Source organism: Vicugna pacos, chromosome 1, assembly GCF_048564905.1.
Source record: "Vicugna pacos chromosome 1, VicPac4, whole genome shotgun sequence".
Classification (NCBI taxonomy): domain Eukaryota; kingdom Metazoa; phylum Chordata; class Mammalia; order Artiodactyla; family Camelidae; genus Vicugna; species Vicugna pacos.
Window position 1 is genome coordinate 13,494,440 of NC_132987.1, and position 22,786 is coordinate 13,517,225.

General features: G+C 42.0%; 2 long non-coding RNA genes across 2 annotated transcripts in view; one reads left to right on the forward strand and one right to left on the reverse strand.

Moving 5' to 3' along the window:
* LOC140690858 (uncharacterized) overlaps positions 1-22,786 on the forward strand; it is a 112,860-nt gene that overhangs the window by 31,851 nt on the left and 58,223 nt on the right. The gene's annotated exons all lie outside the window — the stretch shown is intronic.
* On the reverse strand, positions 451-8,929 carry LOC140690886 (uncharacterized). Its single transcript, XR_012066250.1, has 2 exons — positions 7,978-8,929; positions 451-549 (listed from the first exon to the last, which is right to left on the reverse strand). It is a non-coding gene; the product is annotated as an uncharacterized lncRNA (long non-coding RNA).

Sequence of the window (22,786 nt, forward strand, 5' to 3'; positions counted from 1 at the left end):
ATAATGAATAATGAATAAGAAGGATAGTACTTCATTCCAGGCTATTATGTTCATAAAGGCATTAGTTTAGTTTCTCACTGATGGTCATTTTGTCATTCGATATAACTAAGGAGAAATGGAGCAGGAGAGAATGTTCTGATATGCTTTTATTTTTTGGTAACAGATTTAATGAGGTATAATTCACATACCATACAACTCACACATTTAAAGTGTACAATGTAATGGTTTTCAGGGCTGTGCAACCAACAATGTAATCAATTTCAGAACATTTTTATCACTCCCAAGAAACCCTTTACTTTTTAACAGTCACCCCCCAACCTCAATTTCCCCTCAGCCTTTTCAGCCCTACATAGCCACATATCTACTTTCTGTATCTACGGATTTTTGTGAATTTGCCTATTCTGGACATTTCATGTGAGTGAAACTGTTGACTGAAATAAATGTACAGCCTGGAAGTTGAGAGTTGTTTTATTTGGCAGAAGAACTGGAGCCGGGATGACAGCCTCTCAGATTGCTCTGATGGACTGCTCCGAAGAGATAGGGGAGGAGCTAGGATATACAAGAGTTTTACAACAAAGATCAGGTAGTTGGAACATTAATAAAAGAATACTTGTTAACTGAAGAAAACCAGGCATCTCAAGTTAAAGTATTTAGCACTTTTCTTTGTATGGAAGGGAGGAAACATTCGGGCTCATTGAATTCATTTTTTTGACAAGCACCTAGCTATCTAGGGCCAGTATCCTGTCCTTTCTTATTCTGAGTCCTCTCAGAGTGCACCATTGTGAGTGGCTGCAGAGGCCGGGCTGCAGGCTTGTCTTCACTGAGGGGTGGCAGCAGCTGCTGACTTGATGGCTTCAGCATTCTTTGTTTACTGATAATGGTGTGCAGTATTTTTGGTTCACAAAAATCATACAATATATAGTCTTTTGGGACTGTCTTCTTTCAATTAACATAATTTTTGAGGTTTATCCATATTGTAACATGCATCCTCCATTGTTGGAGGATATTCCATTGTGTAAATATATTACATTTTATTTACACATTTGTCATTAATGGATGTTTGTATTGTTGCCACTTTTTGGCTATTGTGAATAATGCTGCTATCAACATTTGCACAGACATGTGTTTTCAATTCTCTTGGTATTTGCCTAGGAGTGGAATTGCTGGGTCATATAGGAAGTCTAGGTTAACCTTTTGGGAAAATGCTACACTGTTTTCCAAAGCTGCTACACCATTCTACGTTCCCATGAGCTGTATATGAAGTAGTATCTCGTGGTTTTGAATTTCATTTCCTTGATGGCTAGTAATGTCAAGTATCTTTTCATGTGCTTATTGGCCATTTGTGTATTTTCTTTGGAGAACTATCTTTTCAGACTCTTTGCTTGCTTTTTAATTGGGTTGTATTCTTACAAGAGTTCGAAGAGTTTTGGTATGTGTTTGAGTAATAGCATGAAATAGAAAAAAAGTATGGGTATCTCTGAAAATGATAATAGTATAGGTATTGATTGAGATGCTTGGAAGCACATAACTTAAGAGCTGGAAGCCACCATAAAGATGGCCGAGGCAAAGCCTTCCTTTTATAAATGAGGAAACAAATTATTGTAAAGATTAAAGATTTCCCGAGAAGCAACAGCCAGGCGGTTAAAGAATGGGGACGTAAGCCCAAGTGTTTATGCAGAATTAGCCACTCTAGCTGATGCATTTTATTGCTTGGAAATGCAAAATGATGCTCTGTGCTGCCAAGAATTCTTAGATCTTTGTTTGCCTCTTGTTCTTTAAAGATAAGCACAACATTTATATTTATTGCTGTGGATCATACCAGTTTCTGTGTTGGGTAAGACTAATGGGTGATGAGTTAGAGCAGTGCCTCTTGGGTTTGAGCTTGCATCAGAATTGCCTGGAGAGCTTCTGGAAATGCAACTGTGCCCAACATATTTAATGTGCAATATCATATAATATATTTTTTAAATAATGACACACGATGCACGGGTGCCATTGACAAAGGTTGAAAAGTGTGTAGCACTTATTACATGACTCCAAATAAACATTTATTGAATGGAAATTGAAAAACATAGTTGAATGTGTAATCTACAACCATGGTTCTGAAATGAACATGTGTCAGAATCACCTGGAGGGCTTATTAACACACATATTGCTAGCACACACTCCCTGAGTTTCTGATTTAGTAAATTTGTGGAGGGACCCAATAATTTGGATTTTTAACAAGTTCCCAGGTGATGCTGATGCCTGCAGGTCCAGGGACCTCACCATGAGAACCACTGCACTAGTGGAAAGAAAACATTTCAGTGCCTGGGGTAAGGATAATGTGGTGGAGGGCAGGACTAAATTACAACATAATATCATATACAAGTGAAAAATCTTATTTTTAATCTTTTTCAGTGTATACGTTGGAATCATAACTTGTTTTTCCTTACACTGGCTTGAAAGGGAGATTGTAACAAAAATGCCAGGCTTTTTGATTTCCCTAATCACAAACTGCAGAATTTTATACCATCTGAACATTAAATATAATTATATATGTATAACATACATGAAACATTACATATAATTTTATATATATATATGAAAACATTTGACAAGGATATTTGGCTTCATTTGTTACCTAGAATTCTTGTTTTTTTCTAAAACAAAGCAGCAAGAAGATATCATTATGATGCAGCTGGAAAGATGATCAAATTTCTCTGGAAGAGCTAAGTCATGGCCATGTGCTTAGAGTCCTTAACACTGAATCTTGTAGACCTTAGGTCCTCTGTAAATACTTGCTGAATGGGTGAATACTTTATCTGCCATGGATTTTACTTTGGCTCAGTCATGGTAACTTTCAAGTTGAAGAACATGGCTGATAAATTTTAGCCGTGATTTTCAGACTTCCACATCAAGATGAGAGGCATATGCCTTTTGTTAAATCTTTCTGAACCCTTATACATCTTTTTCTCCTGGGAGTTCTGAGCCAATAACTGTACTTAACCCATAGGCTTTAGGTGATCAAATATATTTTAAAATAAATATCACACATTGAGCACAAATTATGCTACTCAATTATTGCCAATTTCTGAGAGAGTTCTGAGATGAAGTGTTTGGACATTATCTAATGAATCAGCCTAGATAGAGTATGTTTTATGTCTTTAGAATACTTATTGTTTTCATTGAATCGAGTTTAAGAGTTAGGAAATTTTTGTGGATAACCTTAAAAAAGTTGTTAATCTTAAAAAAAAAAGAATGGATCCAGGGTTGAATTATCTACATAAAACTTGGAGAATTCTCATAAGGTAAGATACCAAGTCTAAAGTGGTATTGGGAAGGCTGGATAGCCACATGTAAATCAATGAAATTAGAACGCTCCCTCATACCATACACAAAAATACATGACACCATAAACCTCCTAGAAGAGAACATAGGCAAAACATTCTCTGATATAAATCATAGCAATGTTCTCCTAGGGTAGTCTACCAAGGCAATAGAAATAAAGGCAAAAATAAACAAATGGGACCTAATTAAACTTACAAGCTTTTGCACAGCAAAGGGAACTGTAAATAAAATGAAAAGACAACCTACAGAATGGAAGGATATTTGCAAATGATGTGACTGACAAGGGCTTAATTTCCAGAATGCACAAACAGCTCATACAACTCACTAACAACAACAACAAAAAAACCCAATCTAAAAATGGGCAGAACATCTAAACAAGCATTTTTCTAATGAAGACATACAAATGGCTAATAGGCTCATGAAAAGATGCTAATTATCAGAGAAATTCAAATCAAAACTACAATGAGGTATCACCTCACACTGGTCAGAAAGGCCATCATTATAAAGTCGACAAACGATAAATGCTGGAGAGAGTGTAGAAAAAAGGGAACCCTCCTACACTGCTGGTGGGAATGTAGGTTGATGCAGCCATTATGGAAAACAGTATGGGGATTCCTTAAAAAACTAAAAATAGACTTATCCTATTATCCAGCAATCCAATTCTTAGGCATTTATCCAGAGAAAATTCTAATTTGAAAAGATACATGCACCCCGATGTTCATAGCAGCACTATTTACAATACAATTGAAGCAACCTAAATGTCCATCAACAGATGAATGGATAAAGAAGTTGTGATATATGTATACAATGGAATATTACTCAGTCATTAAAAAGAATAAAATAATGCCATTTGCCACAACATGGATGGACCTGGAGATTGTCATACTAAGTGAAGTAAGCCAGAAAGAGAAAGAAAATACCATGTGATATCACTTATATGTGGAATCAAAAAAAAAAAAAGACACAAATGAACTCATTTACAAAACAGAAACAGAGAAACAGACTCACAGACATAGAAAACAAATTTACGGTTACCAGAGGGGAGAGGACGAGGCATGGAGGGATAAACTGGGAGTTTGGGATTTGAAGATACCAAGTACTATATATAAAATAGATAAAAACAACAAGGTCCTACTGTACGGCACAGGGAACTATATTCAATATCTTGTAATAGCCTATAATGAAAAAAAATTAAAAAGGAATATATGTATAACTGAATCACTATACTGTATGCTAGAAATTAACACATTGTAAACCATCTATACTTCAATTTAAAAAAATACACCAAGTCTATATTTCCAGAACCAGCATGCAATTTATTTTCCTGTTTGCCATTTTCTAAAATGGCAAAATGTATAAATAACCAACTAGGTGATTGCCTGTTGGGGCAAGTGCAGTGGAAAAAAGTGCTTGAGTTTTGGTGTCAGAGCTGTGTTTGTATTCTGGCTCTGTTACGTCCAAGTTGTCTAACTATAGCAGAATCTGTGTTGTGTTGCTTAGATCCCTATTCAGGACTGAAGAACTTATTCTCTCAGCTGCTGCAAGTGCTAGACGTGTCCAGCTGCTTGTCACAGGAGTATAAAATCCTAGTCCCCTCACCTCAACTTGGGACAACTCTTAAGGGTCATAATAGCATTGAAGCTCAAATCCCCCCTCGCGCATCCCTGCTTCCTTCCCTTCCCCTCCAGGTATTAATCCTGAGAATTCTGTCCACAGATTTTCTGAACACAAATCTCTGTTTCAGTGTCTGCTTCCTATCAACCCAGTGTGCAACAGTGATCTTTTATAAGTTACTGACCTTCTTTGACCTTAAAAGAAGCTTCCTACAACAAAGCCTATCTCATTTAAGCGTTATCAGAACTAAATTAGATCATTCCTTGGCACAATGTCGGATACCAGATAGATGCCCAATAATGTGAAATTCTTTTCTGTTTTCCAGGTATATTTCCTTCCTGCTTGTAGCTAAGTCAGTTTTCCCCAGCCCACTGACCTTATGCAACCACTCATACCTGGAAGAATCTGAGGTCTGAGATTCTGTGAAAACTTTCAGTTGGTTTCCCAACCTCAGAAAACTAGGTCCATTCTGGAACTAGTTATAAAGAAAGAGGGTTGATAGGACATTTCCACAATGCCAGGTAGACCAAGCTATGGTTCCCAATGGCTACTTCTGATTAAGTTTCCTCTGACTTCCAAGAAAATGAATGGTAAACATTTTTAAAGTTAAGGTTCTCATGTTCAATTTAATGAGTCAACTTGAGAGAACATAACACTGCTTTGAGAGGCAGGCTTTTTTTTTTTTTAAATAAGATTTTACTCTTTTCTGCTCAAAAATACCATACACCAAGAACATGCTAAAGTGCTTCACTGTGCAACCTATTGGATCATCTGGTAAGTAAAGCCAACAGTGTCATACACATGGCATAGCACTGCTCATTAAAACTGGAAGTCCACAGTCCACATGTTACAAAAGGGGTTTAACCCAGATGAGGGCTCTCGGAGTGATTATGATTGCTCACTTTGATAAACATTTATTGAGAATAATTCTGTGTGAAGTTCTGAAGATGTACAGATAAAGAAGGCATGGTCATCTGCCTTCAAAATCTTATCTGCTAGCCCTTCAAGTTGCTTGCTATATGTGATTCTTTGTGAGTGGGAAGGGGGATCAGAAATGGAATGCCAAGTTTTTTTTTTAACTATAATAGAAATCTATGTAATAGAGAGTAGCAAATATAAATTACTCATTATTCCTCAATATCCATTCTACCCTGCTTCCTTTTAGTAACAAATTACTTCCCCATGATTTTAATTGGGCTTATGTCGATCTAGATAGAGACTACATTTCCCAGACTCCCTTGCTGTTAGATGTGACTACATGATTACATTTTGGACAATGGAATATAACCAACAGTGATGTGTGTGGTTTCTGGGTCACACTTTAAAAAGAAAAATCTTTGCCACCACTCTCTCTCTCCTCCACACTTCTGATTGGGAGATGACCCATCCATAAGTGAACACTATATACTGAGAATGTAGAGACACCTCCAAGTGTCTGGAATACCACATAAGAAATAGATTTCTGTCTTATTTAAGCCCCTATATTTTAGGTTCTTTTTAACCTACACCCTGACCAATCCATGTATTATCTCACTTAATCCTTATAATTAACATGTGAGGTAATTTTTGGTATCCGCATTCATAGGTGAAGAAACTGATTCAGAGATTAATTTGCCCAAGCAAGTAGGAAAACTTGAATAAAGTCCAGATAATTTACTTCAAATCTAATTCTTTTCTCCAAATCGAATCTTTTCAGGAGAAAACTAAAACATCTTCTAGTCCAGAAAGTAAAGGTCAAGGAAACATAACCAAAAGTTCATAAAATCAAGTAAGGATGGTTTGAATTTGTCTTGTTCATCAGATCTTTTCTATTAGAGCTGGGGGAGGGAGTCTTATTTGAAGATTAAAACCAGCAGAATTAAAGTTAATAAAAAGGATTGTCCTATTTTGCATAGAAAGTCAACTAAGAGAAATCACTACTCCAACAAGTGAAGACTGAAAGTATAAGTTGGCTGAAGGTAGATTAGGTCATTTGTTCACAATAGACTCAGATTAGGGAAGTTTTGTAGGTTTTGGGGTACATTTTTAACTTGTAGCTTTTAAAAAAAACATTTTAAAATTTATTTATGTATTTATTTTACAATATATTTTTAAAATTGAGGTATAGTTGATATACATTATTAAATGTTACAGGTATACATTATAGTGATTCACAAAATTTTAAAGGTTTTACTCCATTTATAGTTATTATAAAATATTGGCCATATTCCCCATGTTGTACAATACATCCTTGTAGCTTATTTTATACCTGATAGTTTGTACCTCTTGATTCTCCACCTCCATCTTGCCCCTCCCCCTTCCCTCTCCTTACTGTTAACCACTAGTTCCACCTCTATACCTGTGAGTCTGTTTCTTTTCTGTTATATTCACTAGTTTGTCATATTTTTTTAGATTCCACATGTAAGTGATATCTTACAGTATTTGTCTTTCTCTGATTTATTTCACTTAGCATAATACCCTCCAAGTCCATCCATGCTGTACACCAGAAACTAATACATTTTAAATCAACTGTACTTCAATTAAAAAGCAAACAAACAACCCATTTAAAATATGTGTAGAAGGACTGAAAAGATATTTTTCCAAAAGAGGAATGCAGCTGGCCAACAGGAACATGAACAGTTGTTCAGCTTCACTAATATCAGGGAAATGCGAATCAAAATCATGAGATACCATCTCACATCTGTCAGAATGGCCATTATCAAAAAGAACACAAATAACAAGTGTTGGCAAGGATGTGGAGAAATGGGAACCCTTGTACACTGTTGGTAGGAATGTAATTGGTGCAGCCACTATGGAAAACAATATGGAGGTTTCTCAAAAACTCCAAAATAGAACCACCATATAGCCCAGCAATTCCACTCCTGGGCTTATACCCAAGAAGAACAAAAATGTTAATTCAAAAAGATACGTGCACCCCACTATTAACAGCAACATTATTTATAATTGCCAAGATACAGAAGCATTCTAAGTGCACATCAATAGATGAATGGATAAAGAAGATGTAGCATATATATTCAATGGAATACAACTCACCCATAAAAAAGAAGGATATTTTGCCATTTGTGGCCCTTCATTCACTGTTTTTTCCCCTACTATTTGTATTTTTAGGTAGGTTAGTTACATTTCTTGGCCATGGAGAAGTGGCCCTCTGTGGGAGATGCCCTATGCCTCCCAGCAGCACATTCCTGTCCTATCACCCGAGGGCCAGGGTCCAGCTGGTTCCAGGGGAGTGTCTGGTCTGTGTCTGCAGATTCCTTCCACAGGCTTTGGGATTGTTGTTTTCATATTTCTGGTATCTGCCCCTTCTTATTTCTGGTATCTGGTTTTCTTGTATCTGGTATCTTATTTATGGTATATGCATAAGACTGCATAGGAGTCTTAGGCAGTTTTCCTGGCAGGAGGAGCTGGTTCCTGCCCACTGCTGGGTGGAGCTTGGTCCCTGACCTCTCATGGATAGGGCCATGTCTAGAGGCCTTTGTGACCTAGGAAGTCTGCTGACAGGTTGGGCTGTGTTCCCACCCAGTATGTTGTTTGGCCTGAGGCTTCCCTGCCCTTAAGCCTACAGGCTGTTGGGTGGGGCTAGGTCTTGGTGCTAATGATCCAATCAAGATGTCAGCCTCCAGGAAAGCTCATGTAGATGAACACTCCTGAAATGTCTGCCACTAGCTTTTATGTCTCCTGTGTGAGCCATAGCTGTCCCCTACCTCCCCAGGAGATCCTCCAAAACCAGCATGCAGGTCTGGCCCAGGTTCTTATGAAATCACTGCCTCTGTCCTTGGACCTGGTGCACACGAGATTCTATACATGCTTCCCAAGAGAATGAAGTCTCTGTTTCCCCCAGTCCGCCTGGAGTTAAGCCCCACTGGCCTTCAGAACCAGTTGTCCTGGGGTCTCCTCCTCCCAATGCTGGAACCCCGAGCTGGAGAACCTGATGTGTGGCTCAGAACTCTCACTCCTGTAGGACGGCCTCTGTGACTTAATTATTCTTCAGCTTGTGGGTCACTCACCCAGGTTGTATGGGGCCCGATTATATAGTGAGCACGTCCCTACTACCATCCTGCTGTGGTTCCCTCTTCATGTTTCCAGTTGAAGAAGTTCTTTTTTGCCAGGTTCCAGTCTTTTTTTTTTTTTTAATGCTTGTTTAGCAGTCAGTTGTGATTTTGTTATAGTTGTGAGGAGAAGCGAGCTCATGGTCCTACTACTCTGCCATCTTGACCGGAAATCCTTAACTTGTAGTTTTAAGTTTTAAAGAAGAGCTCTGCATTCCCCCACCAAGTTCCCCTTGGGGACTCTCTGCCAGAAATCTCAGACTGACTGGCTGGCACAGCACGGCATTCCTTAAATTCTCATGCTGGTGCTGGCACAGCACACCTAGCTGTGAGGAGCTATGCTGCCAGCAACTTCAATGAGGAAGAGGCAGACCATATGCTAAGATGTGACCTCAATGAATGTCCTTAACTTCACAGTGATGAACAAGCAGGTGCCTAATAACCACGTTTTGAAATTATGTCACAGAGTGGGTTTTGGAAGAGCAGCAATTCATCCTTTACCCACCACCAGAAGACTGCAGGTTGTCTATGAGTTGGTTGCTCTTGGAAGTTTTTCTTATGTGAGGACCCTCAGAATGAAAGTGACACAAGTTCATCCTTTGTCTTTGAGAAGGGCCATGCTCCCCTACGTGTGGTCTCAAGTCATCTGCCTCCTTTCAAACCCCAGACCCCTTGTCTTCCTTCTTTTGCTGGGATTTGCTCCATCGACAGTCCCTCTTAATTGACACCTCAGTCTTTCCATCTGGTGATCCCTGTTTGTTCCTTCACACACACACACACACCCTTGTGGTGATTTTGTAATGTGTTAACTTGGCTAAGCTGAATTGCATTTCCCAGAGTTCCCTTTCCTGTCTGTTTCTAGTTATTTGGGCTGGAGTGAGATTCTTGAGGGAGATTTGGAGGGTGGAGGTGAAGCAGCAGCCATTTTGCAGCACTCACTCATTGCCACTTACCTGCTGGCTCAGCTGGTTGCCGTGAAGCGGCAGCCCCATCTGCAAGGGCCCTCCTCCCATGTGCTTCCATTCCTAGGCCAGGTGTATGTTATTTAGCTCCATGAAGAAGGTTCCAGCTTCTGCAGGACAACCACACCACACCCTCAGAGGCAGTGAGAGCCGACATGGGTCTCTGTCCATCCTTGTGGGGCCCCAGCTTATGTCTGTGGGCTCCAGGCAGCTCTTGCTCTCCTTCACATCACACTCATCTTCCCATCTATTTATCCTGTGGACTTCACACTCCGTCTCTGAATGCAAAGACAACAGCCTCACAGAGACCGCTTGGCCAGCTCCCATAATTCTGTATGGTCAGATCCCTATAAACAAATCCCTCTGTGCACACACACACACACACCTCCCAGTGATTAGCTGTTGCTGATACACACCTCTTGACATTTTAACCTAAAACCCCTAAATTATATACTGCCCACATTCTTCCTTTCACCCCAACAGTTTATGATTCAACATCTCACTACAACAAACTCATGTAAGTATTTTCAAAGTGACTGTGTCAGAACTCTTGTTAAAATGCAGATTCCTAGGCACCACCTCCAGACTGATTGAACCAAAATTTCTAGGGGTGGACGCTGGAATATGTGTTTTGAACAAGCTCTCCCCAGACTGGGATGCAAAGCAGAGTTCCAGAAGTACTGCTTGATTCTCTGTAAGCTGGGCCCTCTTCCGTTACATTCTTGTGTATCTTCGATACTTCACTGGAATCTGCTCTCTTGAATGGCAAGAGTCAATTTCTTTTCTTTTCTTTTCTTTTTAATTGAAGTATAGTCAGTTACAATGTGTCAGTTTCTGGTGTACAGCACAGTGTCCCAGTCATGCATATAAATACATATATTTGTTTTCATTAAAGGTTATTTCAAGATATTGAATATAGTTGTTTGTTTTCTGACTTTGGTCTTCAGGAGCAGTTGACATTATTGGAAACCCTTTCTTTCGATTCTTTATGTCCTTGTAGGTGTATGTCCCGATGGGTCTCCCCTAAAATTTTCTGATCTGTTCCAGTTACTAGGCACCTAGGACTCCAACCTAACTCTCCTCCTTACCCTCACTTCTTTTTGTCTTCTTAGCTAGAATTTCCCAATGTAATATCTCAATTCAACTAAGAAGTGTATTGAACAATTACTGTGTGCCCTGCACTGTGCTGGGCCCTGGAAATACTCCTTGCACTAAAGGAGCTACCAGTCTAGTGTTCCAAGAAACTCTTAAGTCATCAAATGTAATTCAGGGTAATAAATGCACGCAGGCATGAGTAGTGAGCACTAAGAGAGAAGCAAGAGGCCAGGGCAGTATGCCCAGAGGAAGACTTAAAGAGGTGTCACTCTAGCAGGTATAGAATCGAATGAGGATGTTCCAGCAAAGAGAAGAGCCTGTCCTAAAGGCAGGAGGTGTGAGGGATCAAGGTGCATTCTGGAATCTGTAAATAATGTGTTTTGCCATGTGATGGAATGGTGAACAAGCAACTGAACAGGTAACTCAGGACGCATCGTGAAGGGCCTAAACCACCTTGTTAAGGGAGTTGGTCTTTATTCTAAAATGGCATTAGGGCGTTTTAAGCAGCAGAGAAAAAGGGGTGGCAGATTTACGTTTTTGGAAATACTGTCCCCCTTTAGTGGTGATAAAGGTGGCAATCCTAGAGCCAGGGAACCTGTTAGGAGGCGTTTGCAGGAACTCTGTGTGAGGAATGGTAAGTGCCTGAGTCAAGGCTGGGCAGGATGGTTGAAGATGAACACAGAGATCTGGGAGGCGGGATTGACAGAACTCAGTGGCTGTTTTGAAGTGGGTTGTGGGGAGGCCTAGGGAAGTGAAAGAGAAAGGAGAGCCAAGGATATTGTGTAGATGTCTGGGCTGAGTGGATAGGCTATGTGTCCTTATCTTAGACAAGGGGGAAATCCAGATTGGGGTGGAAGTGGCAGACAGCGGGCAGGAATGCAGAGTTCGGTGCTGGGCCCCGCTCAGGTGATGTAGGCAGATGAACAGGGGGATAGCAGGCCTGCTCAGGGGGACCTGGGCCTTGCCGACTGCACTGAGACTGCTCTTTTGGGGCACCCCAAGCCATGCGTGCTAGACTGAACTTTTATAAGGAGAAATGGATACCCAACAACTTGAAACAACCTAACAGCTGAACTAATTTATTAATCCTATCCTCCTATAAACTCTGTCACTCAGCATCTACAGCTCCCTCCCTCCTCCCCATCTCCCCAGCAGCCCTGAGGGGGGAAGTTGTGGGAGGCTGAATAATTGGCCCTTCAAAGTTGTCCATGTCCTAATCCCAGGAACCTGTGACTGTGCTACCTTACATGGCAAAGGGGACTTTGCAGATGTGATTAAATTAAACATCTTGAAATGGGGAGATTATCCTGGATTACGTGGGGGGCCCAGTGTAATCACAAGGGTCTTTATAAGGGGGTGGTAAGAACGAAAGAGTCAGAGGAGATGTGATGAGCGAAGCAGTCATGGGGTCATTGTAGGTCATAAGCCACGGAATGCAAGTGGCCTCCTGAAGCTGGAGAAGGCCAGGGAATGGATTCGCCCCTCGAGCTTCCAGACAGAACCAGACCTGCCTATACCTTGACCTCAGGCCAGTGAGACTGAATTTGGACTTCTGACCCCTGGAACTGAAAGATAATAAGTGTTACGGTTTTAAGCCATTATATCGGTGGTGATCTGTTACATCAGCAAAGGAAACTACTACAAAATTTAACGAGGATCACAAGAATCGAAGCTGTAGGAACACACAATGGCCTTAGGCACTGGCACAAATTAACCCTCAAGCCTGCCTCGCTGGGCTAGGTTACAGCAGCCTGAAAGGCCCCAGTGCCCGAGTTTATTATTTCTTGGTTGGACACTAGTAACCAACCCTGCCCCGCTTCCTCAAGAGTTATGCTTTGTTATCATCTCTTTTGCTAAACCAATAGTTTCCAGACATTAGTGAGCATCCAAATCACCTGGAGGGTGATTGCTAGGACCACCCTCACAGTAGGGTACTTTCAGGGCCTGAGAATTTGCATTTCTAACAAGCGCCCAGCTGATACTGTTGGTCTGAGGACCACAACTCTGAGCACTACTCTAACATCTATACTAATCTCCTTTTGCTCACTCTGAGAATTACCGTATACGTCTTCTCCCCCTTCTCTGACTGTCAGCTCCCTTGGGTCTCATTCTTCTTTATGTCCTCAGAGTTTAGCAATGTACCTGATCATGCAGACATTTCATGACTGTCTGCTGATTCCCTGGGTAGCCCTACCCAACTTCTGTTACCTAAAAGTCGGGGACCCATCTCCTTTCAGCAAAACATTCTTTAATGCACAAAGCATTCTTTAAGATACAGAATTGTTTATAACCTCAGCAAATTTCATTGAGATATGAGCAGTTGGATACTATTTCCAATGAACTGTGCAGAGTCCACTCTCTGGCTTTTTTCTATGCCTGTAAAATTAAGCTAATTATCTTTCCATTGTTGGCGACTTCTCAATAAGAGATCTGTCAAGTATAACACTGTCACAGGGCATTTGGTGACATAAAGAAGAGAGAAATTATATTACAAGAACAAACATTTCCCCTCATTGGGGGCAGAAGAGGGAGTGAGGAGAAGAAAACCACATTAGTAGTTTAAAATGCTCTTTTCTCATGAGAGCATTCAGGAACAACAGTGTTGGTTTTTATCAGTTAACACTAGATTCTCAGAGACGAGGCTGTTCTGTTTCAGCGCAGCCTTTCCCTCACAGCACAAAGTTTGGCTTTGCCCCAGAACCACTTTCTAGCCTGATGTGACTCCCCAGTTGAGCTCTAAAGAGAGGAGGCTCTCAAAGTAGGTTTTTAATCTTTCATAATGTTTTCAGAATTCTTGTGTTAAGGTTTCTAGGGTCCCTAGTGTACCAGATTCTTCAAATGATATTCTTTCTAGTTAGTTGGCCTAAAAAATATAAGCAGCTGTTAGAATATGAATATGATAGCCTGTAAGATCATAAAGTATAATTATAATTTTCTTTTGTTATTCTAAGTTGGATGCAGTCCATAGTGATTTATCTTTTAAAATAAGGCAGCGTGGCTATCAGACACTTACTTCATAGTAAGACAGCTCAGGGAGAAAGGTTTAATCCTAGCATCTATTTTTATTTAAATAGAATATGAGTCTGACAGTAGAACACAAACATGGTTATCAGAGGGAAAGGGGGTAGGAAGGCGTAAATTGGGACTTTGAGATTTGTAGATACTAACTACTATATAGATAAAACAATGAGTTTCTACTGTAGAGCACAGAGAACTCTATTCAATATCTTGTAGTAACTTATAATGAAAAAGAATATGAAAAGGAATATATGTATGTGTATGTATGACTGAATCACTGAATCTGCTGTATACCAGAAATTGACACAACATTGTAAACTGACTATATACTTCAATGAAAAAAAAAACAAATGAAAAATAAATAAAAATAAATAGATAGATAGATAGATAGGTTTCATGTATTTTGGAGGCATTCAGGACTGGTACAGCAGTGGCAAATACATGACTGACCAAACTGCAACCACCTGACTTTGCCCGCATTGAACCCAAATACATCTTCAGAATCTTTCTCAACACATTAGATGATATGGGTAGGAGCCTGGACTCTGGAGTCAGGACGGAGCTGGATTTGAATAAATGCTACTGTAGTTGCTAGAGACGTGGCCTTGGAAAAGGCACAGATCTTTAGTAAACAGGGGTAATAATAGTACCCACCTCACAGAGCTCTACAGAGCTTAAAGGAGAGAGTGTAACACATTCCTTGGCACAGGGCCTGGCACAAAGAGCTCCACAATGTTAGCTCTGCTTCCTCTTCTTCTCATTCTCTTTAGCTAATAAGAAAGCGGACGGGGTGAAATTGAGTGCCACCCTCCTTCACAGCGCTTAGGTCACGTCTGGGCAGAGTCCTTATTTGTTTGGTTTTGAAACTGCTTCCCTAGTCAGGCTCTGTCGCTCCTGGCTTGACAGCACCTGTGGGTGAGCACAGTCACCTGCCCAACTGGGCGGCAAGCTTCTGACTCCAAGCCCAGCTTTCCCTGCCGCCTCTAATCTCCCCCAAAGCGCCCTGCTCAGATTACAGAGAAGCTGCTGTTACTGTCACTGGCCGCGCCCTCTCAGCCCTTAGGGGGCCCCGCCTAGGCCTGAGTCTCGTACCACTTATTCCTCCTGCCATCTCTCACTGGAGTTTAAAGATCCTGAAAGCAAGAGCTGCTGCTCCATTCAGCTCCCAAGCACCCCTTAAAGCCGCCTGACTCTCCACGTAGATGCTGCCCCTCCCACTCCCACACGCTGTTCTCTCTTGCCTGGATTGCTGAAACAGCCTCCTACATGGGCTCTCTCCTTCCATTTTTGCCTGCCCCCCAACCAGTCCCCATCCTGGCCAGTTTGATATCTAAAAAATGCAACCCTGACCATGATCCCTCCAGGGCCTTCCCAGGCTCTTGTAATAAAATGCAAGCTCAAGAACCAGGTCTATGTGGGGCAGTATGACTTGGCCTCTGCCTGTTTCTCCATCCCCATCTCATACTCTTCTCCTCCTCCCTACATCACAGCTGTCTATCTGACATCCCTCAGATCCACAAATAAGCCGACCTCTTTCCTTTCCCAGAGCCTTTGCACATTCTGTTCCTTTTGCCTGGAATGCTATTCCCTCACCTCTTAATCTGCTTGGCTCTGGTTCCACCTTTAGGTTTCAATTAAACTGAGCCTTCCCCAGGGAAGTCTTCACTCACTGCCACTCCTTGATGTAAGTTATGTCCCCATCTGTTATTCTCTGCAGACTATTTGTATTTTTCTTCCATGGAGCTTAGCACAGATTGTAATTCTACATAAAAATTGACATTTACTTGTTCCATATTTCTTTCCCCTTCTACACCATGATGCTTGTGTGTTTAATCGCTCTCCGAGCTCAGGGAAATCTTAAGCAGGTTTTTTTAGCTTCACAAGTATAAGAGCAGGACCTGTCACATAGATTGTGAGGGCCCCACCTTCTTTTTGGGGGTGGGAGGTGCTTACTGTGTCCTGGTATTTTCCAGTGAGGTGCCTGTCTTCATGGGCTAAGTTGGTAAGGAGTGAACTAAATCCGGGGACAGGAAGGTGTTGCTTGTGTTGGGGGCTGCTCGGAATATCTGTCAGAGTAGGCTAAATTTACTGTAACAAATGACAACAGTTGAGTGGCTTTATAAGAAAAATTAACTTCTGTCCACACAATGCAGATGTTTCTGGTCAGAGTGGGACCAGGAACCCAGGGGCTCTTCCGAGCCAGGAACTGGGGACCCAGGCTCCTCCCATCTTTTGGCTCTGCCATCCCTTGGGGCCTTGAAATCCATCATTTATTATCTGGTAGAAGAGGAAAGAGGGAGAATTGGAAGTATTTAGGGACAGTATTTAGGACAGTGGCATATGTCACTTCCTCCTACGGTCTCTTGGCCAGGACTCCCTGGTTCATGATGTGACTTCATCTAGTTGCATGGGAGGCTGGGAAATAGAGCCTACCTGAGTTTCCAGAGCATGGGGTTTGGAAGCCTGGGGAAAGGACGGGTGTACAGACCCGGGTGTGGGTGTGGGTGGTGCTCCCTGCATGTTGCAAACACAGCCTTGGCTGCCATCCGGCTCCTGGGTGCTCACAAATTCTCCTCACGGTGGCCCTGGGCTGAGATACAGCTTGTGTTCGTCCACGGCCCCTTCAGGTCTGGATCACTGCCTCCTATCCCTGCTGGCCTCTGTGCAATTCCCTTGCCCTCCATCTCTCTGCCCTCTTCCAGCTCAGAGGAATCTTTGCCATCTAGGGGGGCGTCTGGGTGGGGTGAAGCCCTGTTCATGGCTAATATTCTGTCTATGCCTAATGTCATTTCTATTCCTCTAATGGATAGGAAGCTTTCTTTTCCCTGCTTTCTGCTTGTTCCTTCTCTCCCCTGAGGTGATGAGCACAGCCTGGGTACTTAATTAGGAGCAGGGAAAGAAAAGGTGAACTGTTAGGAGAAATAACATTGGCTCATATTTAAAAAAAATTGTCCCACAACAAGTGTAAGCTCAGCGAAGTTAGAGACCTGTCGGTCTGTTCACCGCACCTCCAGAACCTAGCAGACGGACTCCGAAACTACTTATTGAACAAATAAATGCATGAATAAGCGCACGGGTGTTGTGAGAAGCGCCATTGCTCACAGATCGCCTCTTGCACACTGATTCCTTCACCCTTCTCAGGCTTTCCCTCTCGGGGCTGTTAGCAGTGCTCTGGCGGCCCTCGCAGGGGGAGCAGAGAGAGCTGTCGTCACCGTCCCCTGCACTCTGCGGGTTTGACCTATCACTGTATACTTTTACACATATCCCCATAGACATGTGGCGAGAGAAATAATCCAAGAAAACAGGACAGGGGACAATAATAAAGGGAAGAGGAAAAAAAACAAAACACCCAGTGCCTGGCACATAGGAGCCCTATCAGTGTTTACTGAATAAGAAAAAAGAAGAAATGCCCAGTTTCCCCAATTCAGGGACTGAAACAGGCAATTCACGGACATGCATTGAATTCCAGCACTCTTCCATTGAACGTTTATTAAAGAGAGCCATGCTGTAGCCTGGTCATAATGTTACGCTTGTCCTTCAGCAACAGACTAGGTTTGTGTTTCTAACAGGACTGTCCGACTCTCGAGGCTGGGTGAGTGCTGCAGAATCCTGGGGGAGAGTTTGTGCTCCTGACAGGGAGAGGCAGGGTCAGGAGGCACCGAGATGGTTCTCCTACAACACTGAGAAGAAAGCGATATGGCTTCATTTGGATTCCTTTTTTTTTTTTTTTTTGAGTTTCATGGTTTTATTGACACAAATACAATATGCATGTGAGCTGCCTATTCATTTTCTTCGGTGCACAGGTGGGCGTTGGGACTGGTGACTCTGATGGCCAGGTGGGCTGCTCCTTCCACAGTGGCTTTGCATTTCTTGGAGGAGGCGTTGTGTGCAGTCTCAGCCCAGTAAGATTTATTGTACATCAGCAGCACGTCAAGCTCCTTGACATGGTGAACCAGGGACTTCCGGAAGCCACTGGGCAGCCTGTGCTTTGTTTTCTTGTTGCACCCGTAACCGATGCTGAGCGTGAAGATCTGGCCCGGGAGTCTCCTGCGCACCCCGTTGTCAGTGCCTCTGAGTTCTCGCCACTTCCGCTTCATTTTGACGTATCAGTCTGACTGGTGCCCGAGGAACTTCTTGGTTCTCCTGTTGATGGTCTTGGGCTTCACTAGGGGTATGAGGGTTGCCACGATGCCAAGAAGGATGTGGCCGAGTAGGTGGCGCCAAGGAAGAGCTCACTTGGATTCTTAATCACTGCTCTCTTTACTGATTTTTTTAAGGGATGCAGAATTCAATGAAAAAAAAATTTGAAACCTCTCCTTCAGCCTTTGTGGTTGCCACTCCCATCTCTGATATCAACCCCCTCCTTTCTGGCTTATGTCTATTATATAGGCTGAAAGACAAAACTACTCCATACCCAAACTCTCTTGAAGCCAAAGGCCATCTGACACAATTTTGGACAAGGAGACATAAGCAACCTGTTTTCTACCTTGAACATACAAGATGGCAGTAGCTGTAGCTGCCATTTTGTGACCATGAGGGAGAGGTCACGAGACCCACAGAAGTGTTGGCCCTGACATTGTTGAGCTACTGAACCAGTGCTGGCAGGCACCTATCTTCAGTCTTTCTCTTAGTGAGGGAAAAAGAAACCCTCTCTTTGTTGAAGGCACTGAAATGAAAGATTCTACCAGTTTCAGCTCAAAGTACCCTTTACTGACTGCTCTTTTTTAATTTTCTCTTTTTTCTAGATAAAAGTAAATGAAGGAGCTAAATTTAATAAATATAAAAATATTTCATATTAAACTAAGATTTTAAAATATGGCATTGCAGCGTAGGTGAGACAACTTTGAGAAAGAACAAAGCTGGAGGGCATACACTGCCTGACTTTAAGACTTCTTCTAAAATTAAGTATTTATAAAGTCTTTATAAATCAATACAATTGGCAAAATGGATCAATGGAATACTAAAGAGTCCAGAAAAGGTGGAATTGCAAAATATTCATCACTGCAGAGCATTTCCATACAGAGGAACTGTCCAACAGCCCAAATGACCTCTTCTACTTGAGACTTTCAAGTCAGCTCAATCCCCAGTGACTAAGCCTGAGATATGTTGTGATCATAATGAATATGTTTAAAAGTAAATTCTGCACTAGGCTTTCCTTGACTAGGCTACACTCCTCCAATTTAAGGTCTTCTTGCTACCTTCCTCTGGTCTCCCTGGAGTTTTAGGGAAACTCTCTTGCCCCAAAGATGAGCCAGCCCTGGCACCTTCCACTCTCAGCACCTCTAGTCGGAGCAGGTACAGGACGGTTCTTTCCAGGGCTCCCACCCCCGCTTTCCCTGATTTTCTTAATTTTCTCTCCCGGGTTCATCATCCATCCCCCTCCTTCAGTGGCTTTGGCTCTGGTTTCCTTCTTTCTCACTCCTTTCCCTAAAGTGTGGATCAGATCACGTCATCCCTTTGGTTAAGCCCTCCAATCAGTTCCCCTTTCACGGGGTCTGTTCCTCCAAACCACAGAGGCCTCAGGGCCTTTGCTCTTATTGGTCACCTGCCAAGAGCAGGCCCCCCATATCTTGGTGTGCCCAACCCTGTGTGGACTTCAAGGTCTCTGGTTGAAAGTCTTTTATTAGTCTCTGATTATCTTGCTCAGTATTTACTTACTTTATTATTTTCCATCTCCCTTCACCTCAGTCTCCATGAGAGCAAGGACCTTATCTGCTGAAAGATGACATTTGTCATTGGTTTCTAAGAAAATGAGTTAACTGTCTGGGAATGGTCCAGCTGTTATCCCAATAGGTGAAGAGGAAACAGCCCAGTTCTTGTCATACCCGAAAGATAAAATTACAACTGGGAGATGGTGAGTTGTGTAGTGAAAATTTTTTAAAAGATTTATTTAGAAAAGCAAAAGTACACTTCTGGGAACGGGAGGCAGGCAGATGCAAGGGAGGAAGAGCAGCAGTTCTTGTCTCCCCTTTCTCTCATACCCTTGTTTAGAGGTGCTCGCTTGATTGATTGACAGCTCTCGTCCCTGGAGTGCTTAGTCATGTGTGGTCCCTTTGTGCATATGCTTACCCATGATGCACACAGAAGAACCCATGGCAGGGGGCCCTAAACCTCAGTGTTAATTATATTACAATGAACATTGAATGGTGTCCAGTGAAGTCCTTCCCGCTACCGCACAGCCATGGCTGCCGGGTTCTAACTGCTTTCTTGCTGGCGCTGAATTAGAAGTCAAGTCCCTTTATGCTGGAGGTGGGCATAATGTCTCCTCTCCTCCACCCACGTGCCTGGTGCCCCCGCTTATCTAACTACCTAGTAGTGTCCGTCTTTCCTCAGAACAGTCCAGGTTATTTCCATGTCATTATTCACAACATTCCCTTTCATTCTTAAAAGCGTTCCAGGGGGATGGTGAGCATACCTTTCTCTGGGTCTCTAGTCTTTGGCGTGAAGCAGTAAGAATTACCTTTTTTTGTGATCTGCACTCTTTGTAACCAAAACTCCCTGACACAATGAGGGCCTCAGACTCAATATAGATTTGATTGAAAGCAGAGAATGGATGTAGGGCAAACAAACAAACAGATTTTAAATGACAGCTACATGAGTTAATATAAAATTATTTCTCTGCAATACAAGCATGTTTGACTATTTTCAGCAATTGCAGAGTAGCCCTGCATACGGATGACTGATGATTTAACTAGTCCCTTATTAGTGAGCATTTCAATTCTTTTCAGTTTTTCCCTTGTTAACAACGTTGAGACAATGAACATTCCTGTGTATTTATTTTTGTATACATGTGCAAAATTTCATCAGGATAAATGTCTGCATGTGTAATCTCTGGGTCAAACACATTTACAAAGCTGATGGTTATTGTCTAAGGCTATTTGAAACAGGAAATTAATATACTGATCACTTTCCACTGAAGCAAGCATGTATTTCAGTTTAAATTTCAGGACAATATACTTGTACACATACCTACAAATCTGTCTTCTATAAGGAAAAACTTACAGATATGCAAACTGTATAATTATTTTTGCATTCCTGCTTTCACTTTAATAAACTCTAATGTATGCATAAGGAGTGAATTCATGGATCATTAACAGTGATACACCCTCTGTGTTAATTTTAGGCTACGTAGTGGTCACAGATGAATCCCTAATTTACACATCTCTCCCTTTTTTCAGACAAGAGTCCAGTGTCTGCACACTTAAGGATATAGTTATATGCTAAACTCTGGATTAAAGTCAGTCTTTGGGTTTCATTTTTAATTGTACACTAAAACCACAACATATTAGAGCTGTACGGGATCTTACAGATCTGTAACTGGAGTGCCCCAAATTATAGTTTGGAATGCAAATAAGGCACCACTCAGATGGGGGCCCAAAACTAAATGTGGAAACCCTCAGTTGCCCAGTGAACAGGAAATAGTGTCCCTTCCCCTAATAGGCCCAGGCCGTCCTGGTCATTTCCTTTCAGCCTCTGGAGTCTCAACTCAAACCAGGGGACTCTGCCGTTCCACAGAGTCTGGTGGTTCCAGGAGAAGCCGTGAGTGTAGACCCCTGCTTGGGACACTACTCTTCTTTAAGAGGCCAGAGAGAAGGTCCTAGCCCTCAGGGTAAGTTCAGGCAGCAGTGGGCTCCAGGCAAACTTGGCTTGGACTCCCATTGTTAGGTGGTTAGACAAGTGGGGCCCTGGGCAGGTGGGTGGAGGAGAGGGAGGGTGGTCTGGAAGATGACATTATACCCGCCTCCAGCATAAAGGGGCTTTTTTTTTTTATTTTTATTTTATTTTATTTTATTTTACATTTTTTTATTGATTCATAATCATTTTACAGTGTTGTGTCAAATTCCAGTGTTCAGCACAATTTTTCAGTCATTCATGGACATATACACACTCATTGTCACATTTTTTTCTCTGTGATTTATTGTAACATTTTGTGTATATTTCCCTGTGCTATACAGTGTAATCTTGTTTTATCTATTCTACAATTTTGAAATCCCAGTCTATCCCTTCCCACCCTCTACCCCCCCCGCCCAGTAACCACAAGTCTGTATTCTCTGTCCATGAGTCTATTTCTGTCCTGTATTTATGCTTTGTTTTTGTTTGTTTGTTTGTTTTTGTTTTTTTAGATTCCACATATGAGTGATCTCATAAGGTATTTTTGTTTCTCTTTCTGGCTTACTTCACTTAGAATGACATTCTCTAGGAGCATCCATGTTGCTGCAAATGGCATTATGTTGTCAGTTTTTATGGCTGAGTAGTATTCCATTGTATAAATATACCACATCTTCTTTATCCAGTCACCTGTTGATGGACATTTAGGCTGTTTCCATGTTTTGGCTATTGTAAATAGTGCTGCTATGAACATTGGGGTGCAGGTGTCATCCAGCATAAAGGGGCTTTATTTCTAAATGAGCGCAAGAAACCAGTTAGAACCCAACAGCCACAACTACACTGTAGGAGGAAGAACTTAACCGGATACAACCCAAAGCTCATTGTATTATAATTAACATTGAGGTTTAGCCCTCCCCCACTGTGGGTGTTTCTGTGTACACCATGGGTAAGGACATGCGCAAAGGGGCCAAACATGACTAAGCGCTCCAGGGACAAGAGCTGTCAATCAATCAAGAGACCACCTCTGAGCGAGGGCATGAGAGAAAAGAGAGACAAGAACCATGGCTTTTTCCTCCTTTGGATCAGCCCACCTCCCATACTTGGAGGCGT